Genomic DNA, 15356 nt, shown 5'->3' on the forward strand with positions numbered 1-15356 from the left:
GTTGCAGCATGTGGGATTTAGATCCCTGATCAGATATGGAACCTGGGGCCCCTGCATTGACAGCACAGAGTCTGAGCCGCTGGACAACTGGAGAAGTGCTCAAAAATGTATTGTAAAAACTAGTAAAATATTATCAGGATTGGATCTGTGAGCACCTGAAATGGACAGTATATGATTTGAGGATCTTTAAAGGGATCATCGACTTAAAGAATGCCTTCCCTACTGTCTTGACAGGCTGCCTAAAATTTCTTAAATTACTGCTACTTAGGTTAAGCTATTTTACCTCCTGAAGATGCCTATTCGAAGGAAAACATTTTCTTAGGGAAGAAACAACAGGAGATTTTGATTTGGGGGACAGATAATGTGCAATTATTGCAGCAAAGGCCCTGTGGACCTATTGGGAAAGACTCCCAGAATCCCTTCTCCTTACTTATGAGCTATATGGGAATTATCCCAACTGAAGGATTGAACCTAGATCTCCTGCATTGCATGCAGATTCTTTACCATCTGAGCTACCAGGGACATCCATACTAAGCATAATTCCTATTAAATCAGTTTTAGAGATAACATATATTAGATAAGTTGATACTGAACTCCTTGAGGCTGAAAATACTTATAAAATTAATTTAGGACCTAGATAACCTAATTAATATATTTAAAGTGACTGAGTGAGTCATATATTTAACTCAGGTTTCTTGAGCCCAAATCCAATGCTATTGTTATTATCCCATTATCCTTCCATCTTACGGAGTTGAATTAGTTCATCTACATAACGTTTACAGTTTAAGATGTGAATAGGAATATTATATTCAATTTTTAAGTGACCTTTTATGAAATGTCTACTATTATATATGATTTCAATCAGGAATGGAGAAAACAAGTTGTCCTTTCTAAATGGTTGATTAAACTATGTTATATTTCCATAATTTTCTTAAATTTCATTGCATATATTATACACAGACATTTAGTCTTTTCTATAATTAGACAGCTCAGCTGTCTAATTATTTAACCAAGAAGGTTAAATATTTTAACCTAACCTTCTTGTTGTTCAGTGGCTCAGCTGTGTCCGACTTCTTGTGACCCCATGGACTGCAGCATGCCAGGACTCCCTGTCCTTCACCATCTCTGGGAGCTTGCACAAACTCATGTCCACCAAGTTGGTGATACCATCCAACCATCTCATCCTCTGTTGTCCCCTTCTCCTCTAGCCTTCAACTTTCCTAGGATCAGGGTCTTTTCCAATGAGTCAGCTCTTTGCATCAGGTGGCCAAAGTATTAGACCTTCAGCTTCAGGATCAGTCCTTCCAATGAATATTCAGGACTGATTTCCTTTAGGATTGACTGGCTTGATCTCCTTGCAGTCCAAGGGACTCTCAAGAGTCTTCTCCAACACCACAATTCAAAAGCATCAATTCTTTGGTGCTCAGCCTTCTATATAGTCCAACTCTCACATCCACACATAACTACTAGAAAAACCATAGCTCTGACTATATGGACCTTTGTTGGCAAAGTAAGGTCTCTGCTTTTTAATGTGCTGTTGAGGTTTGTCATAGCTTTTCTTCCAAGGAGCAAGCATCTTTTAATTTCATGGCTGCAGTCACCGTCTGCAGTGATTTTGACCTGGTATTAAATTTTAACCTTGATTCCAGTCAATTTGCGTCCATCATCTACAGGTATCTTATTTACCAAATGATGAATACATACCCCCAATACAACATATTCACATTTGTACAGCATTAAATACAGTCACAGAAACTGGTATATGAGAAGTCTACTATAATGCTTATTTTCCTACAAGACGGAATTATTTGGCTTCATTTGATTACCAAAGAGGATCTATATAAGGGATATATATTTAACAACTACTCAAACAGAAAAGTTTTTTCAATCATACCTTTGTTTTTTTTGAAAGATAGTAAAATGTTAAGAAATAGATTTTCTCTTGAAGTGTACCTGCATATGTGATAGTATTATGCCCTTAGATAGCTTGAATCTTCTAAAATGTCATCCGGAGAACTGTATCTTTAATTTGTCTTAAAATGTTCCTATAGATAGCTCAGATTTTAGAGAATGGATTAATAGTCGTTGCCAAAAATAAAGAGTATCATACATATCTCTCAAATTATAATTAAGGTATACAACCTGTAAATACTTACTGGGTCATCCATTTTTCCTACTAAATATAGTTGAGAGTCCCGGTCCATTAATACACCATAGTACTCAATTATTGAACAGTTCACCATTACAGAGGTTTCAAAAGATGACAAATCGAAACTACCTGGCAGTAGAAATTTACACACCAAAACCTGAAAACAGTTTACCTGATCTAAAGAAAGAGATTTTTTCTTTGTGACAATTGATTTCTTTTCTTTTTTATTCTTTCTTTCATTTAATCATGAGGTCACTTATGCATTCACCAAACAACTGGTAAGCATTTGTTACATGTCAAGAACTGAGGCAGTTATAAAGAAAATATGGTATGTGGTCAACAGAAAATTCCTCTGGTACAAGATTCCAAATTGAAAAGATTATATAACTTCTGCAATGAATACATGAAAGGAGATGAGATTTTCATCCAAGGTAGAAAATGACATCCATTATAAAAGCGCTATTAATAACAGACGTTTAATATTTAATAGAAGAGAGTGATTAAGACAGAATCCATACTTTATTATTCTATCTTCTATGTATTAAGTAGGTTTGACCACATTTGGGGGTATTACATATAATTAAGAATAAAAGTAAAAAAAGAAAATTAATGTCTATGGAACATAGTAGATGCTTCTGTCCATTTAGAAAAACTGTATCTATGTCAAATGCTTATTCTGCTTTTATTACATGCAAAATTGTGTAACTTTTAGTTTCTCACTAAAAAAATAAATAAAATGAATTAGCTCTGTGCCCATAATGAGGGGAAGTTTTTTGAGAGTTTATTCATTTAAATTTTAAGAGACAGACTCACTCTAATTCTGGAAGCAATTAAGACTTAAATAATTATTACCTACATTTTCCTATTGTACCAACAAAAAGGTTTTACTAAAACAAGATTTTTTCAACATGCCTACTAGATTTTAAACACTATAGCTGAAGGTCAATTTTTTATCATGAGTGTTGCCAAATTTTTATAGTGAAATACATTTTTTTACTAGGCTGTAAATGTTCTTATGGGAAGAACTATATGTTGTTCAGCTTTGCTTATTCCCTAGGACCTAGGATAATGTCTCATTTAATGAAAGAGTGTTAGAATGAAATTAAAATTGTGAACATATGGATGATTTTCTAAATATACAACTCCTCTATGTAGTTACTATGTTCCACTGATTACTACTGGTTAAAATGTTCTACCTGCTATTTTGTGCCTAAATTTGCTGGTTCTGCTTTTGGGTTACCAACATTTCTAGGCAGTTAATTACCAAAAAGTAATCTGATTCTCATTTTAAAGTTCCATTTCTTTGCAAGGCAAATTAAAATCTTTCAACCCAGGAGATAAATGATAAATGTTAACTGTATAAAAATGCCAATGAAAACCCTACTAATTAACTTGAAAACTGATTATATTTTGGATACTATTTAAATCACAAGGTGTTTATAGTTCTAGCTAATGAAATACTTTTTGGAACATCTTTCTAAATTGTGATGTAAATAATAAACAAAACTTTGATCTTCTTTTCAAATCATGCAGGTACATCACCCACTACAAAAGTAACTTGTTTTAAAAAATTTTAGTTTAGAACTGACAAATGAAAATATATGAGGGTCATATTCTTACCTCAAAATAACTTTTAAAATAGGACATTAACTTGACTTTCTTAGAAGTTATACTCAAGTAGAACTGTATAAGTATCAATTTATTAGTTGAATACTATTACTTATACGCCACAGAGTTGCTTATAATTGCAAATAATCCTTTATTTAAATATCTGAATATGAAATATACTATGGATTGGTAATCTAATTATAAAACAAGCAAGTGATTAAATATGTTATGAGCAAAACATGCTAATAAGCACACAGATATCAACAGATATTGAACTATTATTTTGTATCAAATTAATCTATTTTTAATTTTACCTTGTATCAAGTATAGTAATTAAAATGAATATTCTGAATTAATTTTTACTACAACTTTACAAGAAAGGTGCTATTAAATTCCCAATTTAAAAGATTAGTAGACGAAGAGTTAGCAACTTCGAGATCCCCCTCTCAGACCTGAGATATTCCTTCAACAACATAAATTTTTAACTAACAACTCTCATCTTTAGAGAATCAGAAAGTCAGTTAATAAATATTAAAATCAGCAAAAATAAAAAATGGGGACACTCATTATAAGTATAGTTTCACTTGTTTCTATTTCATTACTAATTTGAGGAAAATTATTCCAAATCTTTGAGAAAATTGATTATAGCCGATTCTGTGACTATTTGCCAGGAAAATAATGAAATCAGCAGTGGCAGTATTCAAGGTCTCAAAATACGGAAAGGAGTTGTTTGCTCTGAGATGGATTATCTCGTAGTTGTTCCTGACAGGCAAATCAAACACTTCTCCTTCCACTATTATGAATAAATCAGAAACTGATTCAAACAACCTAACATGTTCAATAATTTAAATTTATTAAACTATCTTTTCATTAATCTATTAAGTTGAATATCACTGTTTTCAAAAAGACTTAGGCATCTAGTCAAAAAAAGTATGAATCAGGGAGAGGGAAAAATCAAAACATTTCACATTTCAAGGGTTTAATAACAAAATATTCACACAGTTTGCTACAATCTGGCCACCACCTCAACCTTCTACCTTTTCACCTAGAAATAAGAACTTCATCATTAAATTTTCTAAATAAACACCTTATCTTTTTTTTAATTAAAGCTATATAGGTTATAAATAAATAGTATGGTTATTACAGAAATGTAAGAAGATTTCTCATTCAAAATTGCTATCACAGAAGTTCTATTATTTTAAAAGACAAAAACTGTTTTACCAACACAAGCAAATCTATCCACTCTAGGAATAAATAAACTATGACTGAGATTCCTAGGACTTAAAAAAAAAAGTAAACCCTCCAAGTAAGTACACAATGTGAACAAAGTCATTGAATTAACTGAAAATATGGCTACGAAATCAAACTCTACATACTATCTCCCAGAACTGTTAAAACAATACTATATTAAAAATATTTTCTTGCATGCTTGAATAATTCAACGTAGTTTCCAAAATCTGTAATTTGTACTGAAGTAGTTTGGGATTCACTCCAGCACTCTTGCCTGGAAAATCCCACGGACAGAGGAGCCTGGTGGGCTGCAGTCCATGGGGTCGCAAGGAGTCGGACACGACTGAGCGACTTCTCTTTCACTTTTCACTTTCATGCATTGGAGAAGGAAATGGCAACCCACTCCAGTGTTCTTGCCTGGAGAATCCCAGGGACGGGGGAGCCTGGTGGACTGCCAACTATGGGGTCGCACAGAGTCGGACACAACTGAAGTGACTTAGCAGCAGTTTGGGATTTAACTGAAAATTAAAGGTAAGGAAATTAGACCCCAAAGGGTCATGCAGATAATGAAGATGTGTGAAGGAAGCTCTGTGGGATGAAGACACACGAAGAGCCCTCTGTGTCTCAAAGGATACACAGGATCTGCTCCAGCTCAATACTGCCATGGAGGGAAGACCAGAGGAGTATTGCCTCATCTTGTGGTTTTTTTCCCAAGAGAAACATGAATTTATGCTTTTGTATATAATACTTATGTTAAAAAAATATTTGCCTATTCAACATTAAAAAAAATAAATAAAAACACATTTGGCTTATGGAGACTTAGGAGCTGTGTATTTATTTTCTCCCAGAGAAAGAGAACCACACTACTATAGGAATGGGAAGGTATATGGCTCTGAAATTTGAGTATACAACAGAATCAAGGTGAAGGCTTACTAAAATAGATTGCTGCCTCCCCTGCCCAAAGTTTCTGATTCAGGAGGTCTGGGGTAATGTTTGATAATTTGCATTTCCAAGTTCCCAGGTGATACTACTTCTGCTACATTGTGACACTGATGTACATTATTCTCTTTTGAGTAAGAAGTAACAAATCATAAGCCTCCATTAAAATTTTTAAATGTTACTGAATAGAGATACAAGTATTTACACCCACATAACTTTTCATTTCTCTTGGATGAATTAAATTTTTAAGAAATTGCCTAACTTATTCAAAGTGGTTGTTCCACATAACCCATCAGAAATTAATGTGGGTTTCATGTTTTGCACATTCTCTCCGTCACTTAGTATTACCTGGCTTTTGATCATAGATTTCCTACTGGGTATGCAGCAGTATACTTCAGTAAGCATCACTGCAAATAAAGCTAGTGCAGGTGATGGCATTCCAGTTGAGCTATTTCATTTCCTAAAAGATGATGCTGAGACAGTGCTGCACTCAATATGCCAGCAAATTTGGAAAACTCAGCAGTGGTCACAGGACTGGAAAAGGTCAGTTTTCATTCCAATCCCAAAGAAAGGCAATGCCAAAGAATGCTCAAACTACTGCACAATTGCACTCATCTCACATGCTAGTAAAGTAATGATCAAAATTCTCCAAGCCAGGCTTCAACAATTCATGAATCGTAAACTTCCAGATGTTCAAGCCGGTTTTAGAAAAGGCAGAGGAACCAGAGATCAAATTGCCAACATTTGCTGGATCATGGAAAAAGCAAGAGAGTCCCAGAAAAACATCCATTTCTGCTTTACTGACTATGCCAAAGCCTTTGACTGTGTGAATTACCACAAACTGTGGAAAATTATAAAAGAGATGGGAATACCAGACTATCTGACCTGTCTCTTGAGAAATCTGTATGCAGGTCAGAAAGCAAGTTAGAACTGGACATGGAACAACAGACTGGTTCCAATAGGAAAAGGAGTATGTCAAGGCTGTATACTGTCACCCTGTTTATTTAACTTATATGCAGAGTACATCATGAGAAACGCTGGGCTGGAATCAAGCTCAAGCTGGAATCAAGATTGCCGGGAGAAATATCAATAACCTCTGATATGCAGATGACACCACCCTTATGGCAGAAAGTGAAGAAGAACTAAAAAGCCTATTGATGAAAATGAAAGAGGAGAGTTAAAATGTTGGCTTAAGCTCACATTCAGAAAACTAAGATCATGGCATCCGGTCCCATCACTTCATGGCAAATAGATGGGGAAACAGTGGAAATAGTGACCAACTTTATTTGGGGGGGGGCTCCAAAACCACTGCAAATGGTGATTGCAGACATGAAATTAAAAGACGCTTACTCCTTGGAAGAAAAGTTATGACCAACCTAGATAGCATATTCAAAAGCAGAGACATTACTTTGTCAACAAAGGTCCAAAAAGCTATGGTTTTTCCAGTAGTCATGTATGGATGTGAGAGTTGGACTACAAGCTGAGCACCAAAGAATTGATGCTTTTGAACTGTGGTGTTGGAGAAGACTCTTGCGAGTCCCTTGGACTGCAAGGAGATCCAACCAGTCCATCCTAAAGGAGATCAGTCCTGAATATTCATTAGAAGGATTGATGTTGAAGCTGAAACTCCAATAATTTGGCCACCTGATGCAAAGAAATGACTCATCTGAAAATACCCTGATGCTAGGAAAGATTGAAGGCAGGAGGAGAAGGGGACGACAGAGGATGAGATGGTTGGATGGCATCAATGACTTAATGGACATGAGTTTGAGTAAACTCCGGGAGTTGGTGATGGACAGGGAGGCCTGGTGTGCTGCAGTATGGGGCATCGCAAAGAGTCAGACATGACTGAGTGACTGAACTGAAATGATGCAGCAGTTTATTATTGTAATTTACTTTCCTATTGATTAAGAATGCTATGCTCTTCATGTACTTATTTGTTTTTTTAAAAACTATTTGAAAAAAATTTTTAAGTCTATATCATATGCAATGCTGAAACAACCCAGAATAATTTTCTCAAAATTACAATTTCCTGGACATCTCTGTCATTGGAGGGCCTACAATGGGGAGGAGTAGTTGAGAATCAAAGTGACTTTTTTCAACCTGTAGGCTCATATACCTTGAACAAATTAATGTTTGATACTAAAAGCATTAAATCAAATATAATTTATTCTGCACCTTAAAAAAGTAAATAAAAGTTTTTGGTGAAATATATATTCATTTGTCCATTTTATTAATCAAGTTGTTTTATTATTCTTGGATGATACTTATTTACATAATATGGATACAAGTCACTTATCAGACATCAGATCAGATCAGATCAGTCACTCAGTCGTGTCTGACTCTTTGTGACCCCATGAATCGCAGCACACCAGGCCTCCCTGTCCATCACCAACTCCCAGAGTTCACTGAGACTCACGTCCATCGAGTCAGTGATGCCATCCAGCCATCTCATCCTCTGTCATCCCCTTCTCCTCCCGCCCCCAATCCCTCCCAGCATCAGAGTCTTTTCCAATGAGTTAGCTCTTCGCATGAGGTGGCCAAAGTACTGGAGTTTCAGCTTTAGCATCATTCCTTCCAAAGAAACCCCAGGGCTGCTCTCCTTCAGAATGGACTGGTTGGATCTCCTTGCAGTCCAAGGGACTCTCAAGAGTCTTCTCCAACACCACAGTTCAAAAGCATCAGTTCTTCGGCGCTCAGTCTTCTTCACAGTCCAACTCTCACATCCATACATGACCACAGGAAAAACCATAGCCTTGACTAGATGGACCTTTGTTGGCAAAGTAATGTCTCTGCTTTTGAATATGCTATCTAGGTTGGTCATAACTTTCCTTCCAAGGAGTAAGCGTCTTTTAATTTCATGGCTTCAGTCACCATCTGCAGTGATTTTGGAGCCCCCAAAAATAAAGTCTGACACTGTTTCCACTGTTTCCCCATCTATTTGCCATGAAGTGATGGGACCGGATGCCATGATCTTCGTTTTCTGAATGTTGAGCTTTAAGCCAACTTTTTCACTCTCCACTTTCACTTTCATCAAGAGAATTTGCAAATATTTTTCCGACTGTATCTTTTTGAAAATTTTCTTACTTCTGTCTTTTAAAGGGCAAGAAAACTCACTTTGCCTAATCCAAAGTCACAAAGATATTTACCAGTTTTCCTCTATGAAACTGTTAGTCACTCAGTCATGTCCGACTCTTTATAACCCCATGGACTGTAGCCAACCAGGCTCCTCTGTACATGGGATTCTCCAGGCAAGAGTACTGAAGTGAATTGCCATTTCCTTCTCCAGGGGATCTTCCCGGCCCAGGAATTGAACCTGGGTCTCCTGCATTGCAGGCAGACACTTTACCGACTGAGCCACCAGGGAAGCCCATTATAATGACTACTTGATATCATATTGTGTATTTAAAAATAATTAACAGATAAAACAGGAAAACTGGACTCACAGAATCTTTTTATATTTCCTTACATATTTACCATTTCCGGAAATCTTAACTACTTCCTGTAAATCTGAGTTATTCACTGGTGTCACTTTCTCTCATCTTGAAAGACTTCTTCTAGCACGTTTTGCATGGCAAGAAATTGTATACGAAATCTTTCAGTCTTTGTCTGAAAAGATCTTTACTCACATTTATTACTAAGGATAATATTGCCCAATAAATTATTCTTGTTGACAGGTTTTTTTTTTCTTGCAGTACTTTGAATAAATTACTCCACCTTCTTATCACCTTCACTGTTTCTGATTAGAAGTTGCCCATTTTCAGTTCAGCCATACCACTGTATGAGTTGTTTCTCCCTTGCTACTTTCAAGATGGTGATTTCATCTTTGAGCAGTGTGACATATGGCATGTCTCAGTGTGATTCACTTAATATTTATCTTATTTGATTACTTCTTGATTTCCAGGAGTTTCAATTAGTATTTTTCATCGTTTTGAGGGTTTCAAACCACTGTATCTCAACCCCCCTTTCTCATTCTAGGACTCTCATTATCTGTATTTTGGTATATGTGAGAGTTGGACTCTGAAGAAAGCTCAGCAATGAAGAATTGATGCTTTTGAACTGTGGTGTTGGAGAAGACTCTTGAGAGTCCCTGGGACTGCAAGGAGATCCAGCCAGTCCATTCTGAACGAGATCAGCCCTGGGATTTCTTTGGAAGGAATGATGCTAAAGCTGAAACTCCAGTACTTTGGCCACCTCATGCGAAGAGCTGACTCATTGGAAAAGACTCTGATGCTGGGAGAGATTGGGGGGCAGGAGGAGAAGGGGATGACAGAGGATGAGATGGCTGGATGGCATCACTGACTCGATGGACGTGAGTCTGAGTGAATTCCGGGAGTTGGTGATGGACAGGGAGGCCTGGCGTGCTGTAATTCATGGGGTCGCGAAGAGTCGGACATGACTGAACGACTGAACTGAACTGAACTGAATATTGTCACCAAAGTCCCACAGTCTGTTCATTTATCTTCAGTATTTTTGTGTGCTCAGATAAGAAAATTTCTATTGCTCTGTGTTCATGTCCACTGGTTCTCTTTTCCTTCTCTTTTTTCATCAATCTGCTATTGAGCCCTTCTAGTGAACTTTTCATGTTTCAGTTATTGTACTAACACTTTCACAATTCCCACTGCTTTTTAAATATTTTTTCCCTTGTATATAATCTATTCACTGAGTCATTATCTTCATATATACTTTAATTCTTTTAATAAACTTTATTTTTAACATATTTATAATAGCTAATTCAAAAACTTGGCCTACTATTTTCAACATTTGGAAAAATTCAGACAAATTTCTATCTTTTTTTTTCATAAGTAGGGTCACACTGTTTCTTTGAACATCTCATAATTTTGTTGAATATTGGGCTTTTTAGATAATAAAACAATCAGAGTATTGCTTTCTTTGCTTAAAGCTATTGCTGTTGTTCTGCTAGTTTGTTTGTTTAGTTTGCCTAAACTAAATTTATGAAATTTCTCTCCCCAGCAATGCATGATTTACAATGTATATCTCCGTTCAGTTTGCTTTTTCAAGCCTGGCATTGTAAGAGCAGCCTCTGTCATTATATAGCTTAGTATCCAAAGAAAAATTTGGTCAATGTTTGCTGAAGCTGAAACTCCAGTACTTTGGCCACCTCATGCAAAGAGTTGACTCATTGGCAAAGACTCTGATGCTGGGAGGGATTGGGGGCAGGAGGAGAAGGGGATGACAGAGGATGAGATGGCTGGATGGCATCACTGACTTGATTGACATGAGTCTGAGTGAACTCTGGGAGCTGGTGATGGACAGGGAGGCCTGGCGTGCTGTGATTCATGGGATCGTAAAGAGTCGGACATGACTGAGCAACTGAACTGAACTGAAGTGAACCTCAGCCATTAAGGCTTTTATTTTCTGATGGGTCTACTTGTGACCCAGATAGTACACTTAAACTTTAGACTGTGTTTTCAAGTTCATCCTGGGTTTTACTTCTTATAAGGCTCTCAGACGTCTGTGCCACTCAGTGGTTCTATAGCCAAAGACTGCAGGTTTCTTAGGACTGTTTTGTTACAAGAAAGCCTGCAACAAGACAGCAAAAGAAACAGAGATGTAAAGAACAGACTTTTGGACAATGTGGGAGAAGGTGAGGGTGGGACGAAATGAGAGAATAGCATTGAATTATATTACTATGTGTAAAAGAGATGACCAGTGCAAATTTGATGTGTAACATAGGGTACCCAGAGCTGGTGCTCTGGGACAACCCAGAGGGGTGGGGAGGGAGGTAGAATGGGGGTTCAGGATGGTGGGACACATGTACACTCATGGCTGATTCATGACGATGCATGGCAGAAACCACCACAGTATTGTAAAGTAATTAGCCGCCAATTAAAATAAATAAATTAATAAAAAAATTAAAAAGAATGCATCTAAGATCTAAGTTTTTGTCAACTTGTGATACATGGAAAGTTTGCCAAGCCCTCTATGTCTTCTTGACCTCCTAAACTTCTGTTAAGTTTGTGGACAGTCTCCTGGACCTGCATATGCCATACGGGCCTGTGCACTAAGTCTTAATAAAGTATTCATCATCTTTGTCAATTTGCTCCTGAGATGACCACTTTAAGTGACAATACTCCAAACTAACTGAGCCTCAATTGGCAGGGGCAGCAAGAAAGCCCCTCCCTGATTTAACTACCAGACTTACACAGGGGAAGGGAGTGTAGGAGCATATCCAGGCAAAAATGATATATAGACTTGAAGTGTTCTCACCTAAAGTTCACATTTTTCATGAATCAACACCCTTCCCTTTATATTTTTGCTTTAATTCTAGAGCAAATAACTGTTTGCTTTATGTTTGTCCAGCTTTAGACTTGTTTGGGGGGTGAAAGGATTTGTTGACTCTTCATTTGGTTATGCCACCCACTGACTTTTGATTTACAGAAGATTACTAAAAAAAATAAAACAAGCTGTTGAGATCAAGAAACCTAACTCTTTTTGTGAAGAAAACATTGAGACAAGAAAAAGTATAAAACTAACCAGATCTGAACTGAATGTGTTCGACTAAGTTGAACCTAAACCCAGGTTTGATCAACAGCCCCATACCAACTATCACATTATGCTTCCAGGAGACACAAGAGACACGGGTTCAGTCCTTGGGTTGGGAAGATCCCCTGAAGGAGGAAATGGCAACTCACCCCAGTATTCACTCCTGGAAAAATCCCATGGACAGAGGAGACTGGTGGGCTACAGTCCATGGGGTCACAAAGAGTCAGACACAGCCTAGTGTCTGAGCAAACACAGGAATGGACTATTGATAATTTAGTGTTTTCTGAGTCAAAAAAGTCAGAATTTGTTGATGCTAAGATAAAATATAAATGTCAATAATAGGAAGCTGCAAATTCAGATCAAATGGATAATATCCTTTCCTCTGTTTCTTAAAAAATTCTCTTTAAAAGCATATTTGAAGGTAAAAATTATCAATCATAAGTTCTCTAAAAGTCATTTAATGTTGACAACATCTCCTTTGACAGAAGATATCATGGAAACTGAGAAGACAGACTTCAATTTCTCTTGTTCATGAAAGTTGTTTAAACTAAAGAGATACAGTCTTTCAAACAACTGGTAAAAGACATTCCCCAAAAAAGTTTGTCATAGGTACAACCTTTATGATTAACAAAAAATAGGTTATTCCTCTATACTGAAGAAATGCTTCCTTCACACAGTTCAGTTAACAACCTAGAAGACAGGCTCGCCTACAGTGAGCTCTAGATCCCTAAGAATATCTGTGCTAAAACTATACTACAAGGCTACATACAAAATATAAATGTTTATATATTAGAACACAGTGTAATACAGATGATGTCAATAAAACAGTCATATGCCATCTTGTTTGGATATAATTATTATATACAAATGCTCTCTACAAATAATTATGAGTCACAAGATATAAAACTGCTGCTAAATATGTTTCATAGGAAACACAGCATACTGCAGTAGAAAGAGCCTGAGTTTCAGATTAAGACCACATCGACGTTTGAATGCTAATTCTACTACCTATTAGCTGGGTGATTAATGTGATTAAGTCTGTCTCTGCTTCAGATTCTTTATCTGTATAACAAGGATTGCAATAGCATGCATACTGTATATCTCTAATAACTAAATAATGCACTATACTATATAAAGATAATTATTAAAAAATCTGACATATATGCCAGAAGTAAAACCTGTCCTTTTCTTTGCACCCCCAGCTCTGAATGGAGGCATATAGGCATACTGAATAAATTAATTGCTTTGTTCTCCTCAAAGAGTCACTTTGGAAATGTCTAACATTGATTTATTAAGACCTGAGAGTGACTGTCTATTAAATTTTTGTATTGTATATTTATTGTGTTACTTTCAAAATATTATAAGATACATTCCAAAAGAGTTTCCTAGGAAGCACACTAGTAGCTTAAACTTGAAAAAAACAAAATCCAATGTTCTTGGAAAACAGCATTCCCAGTGAACTGGTTATAGTTCCTTTCTCTGAGTGTAGGCAACTATTCTCACTCCCTGCTGAATTCCAGACAAGAGAATTGTAAAAGCAACACTCTCTTCCCAAATTGGAGCCAGGCCACTTGTTACTCGTGAAATCCCTAGACCCTATCTACATATTTCAAAATAGTTCATCCATTAAATTATACCCAATTAGCCCAATTTAATGTGTCATTTTTTTCTATTAGGATTGTGAAAACATTAAGGGATTATTGCTAATTTTGTTAAATGTGATAAATAGTAACTGTATAATAATGCCTTTAGCAGTTAGAGACACATACTATAATCCTTACAGCTGAAATAAAAATTGGCAAGATTCTATTAATTATTGAAGTGGCTTTAACGTATATAACCATTCTCTCCAGTTTCTGGTTTAAACATTTCCATGGTAAAAAGTTAATTATTTTTTTAACTATTCCTACTTTTTTTTTTTTTCTATTTTAGAAAACTATCGCTACTTCAAATCCCCTTGATAAGTTATTTTTAGCAGTATCTCTGATTTGGTGGCCCTGCCATGAATACAAATAGAAAAACCATTTTTAAGACAAGTGGGTTAGTATTTTCTGTTTCGTCCACTCTGTAACTCTGATCTTGGCAACTTTCTCCAACTTCAGTTAAAATTTTCTTTATGCATGATTCTAAACTTCATCTTCATTTGTTTCAGGGGAGCTCTAGGTTTCATTTGTGATGTTAGATTGAGATTGAAGGAAAAAAAAAAAGAAATATTCTGAGTGGTTTAAAAGTTAGACTTCGCTGGAAACAAGAATGACTGTTCTGGAAATTATACTCTTTTGCTACATTTCTACCATGTCTTGAAAAGAGTGTTATCAAGTTGTCTCCATGAAGCAGCACAGGAAAGATCATTCTGCCCAACAAGGAATTCTCTCTCATTTGGCTAATCATTGGGTACATGCCCTTGGCAGGTCACTTAAGTGACTTGGTCTAATGACCTTTAAATTAGAGCCATACACTGTTCATAAAAGGCAAGACCTGATGATCCAGTTGCTATAATGGATGTAGAGACACTGGTAATTCAAAAGAAATAACCAGTAGGCAGACTGAGACAGTTTTACATGTGGAACAGTAAAAATATTTTAGCCTTTTTTATTATTTACTAAGCTAACTACCCATCTAAACATATTCCCCATGAGTTATTAATCTCTATTAATAGCATCATAACAACTGTGTCCACAGTTTGGTTATGAAAGAAATATTTGAAGAAAATTAGCATTAAAAAGGGAAAATTTTCGGATTTTTATGTCATTAAGAAACTTTTTACATATGCTGAAAATTATCTTTCTGCTTCCAAAAAGCTAGGCAGGCTAATTTTTACTTTATACTTTATATAATACTTTTCAAACTCAATTTCATGTAATTTTTTATTTGTGTATGTTTTAAAAGATTTTGAGCAAAAAAGAAAACATTCTGCTAAAAT

At 36.1% G+C, this 15356-nt stretch overlaps 1 protein-coding gene and 1 non-coding gene across 8 annotated transcripts in view; both read right to left on the reverse strand.

Annotated features, from left to right (window-relative positions):
* DGKB (diacylglycerol kinase beta) overlaps positions 1-15356 on the reverse strand; it is an 869212-nt gene that overhangs the window by 417823 nt on the left and 436033 nt on the right. The window lies entirely within an intron of this gene.
* Positions 9222-9293, reverse strand: TRNAC-GCA (transfer RNA cysteine (anticodon GCA)). Its single transcript has one exon. It is a non-coding gene; the product is annotated as a tRNA-Cys (tRNA).

The sequence above is a fragment of the Bos javanicus genome, chromosome 4 (genome assembly GCF_032452875.1).
Source record: "Bos javanicus breed banteng chromosome 4, ARS-OSU_banteng_1.0, whole genome shotgun sequence".
NCBI classification, from domain to species: Eukaryota; Metazoa; Chordata; class Mammalia; order Artiodactyla; family Bovidae; genus Bos; species Bos javanicus.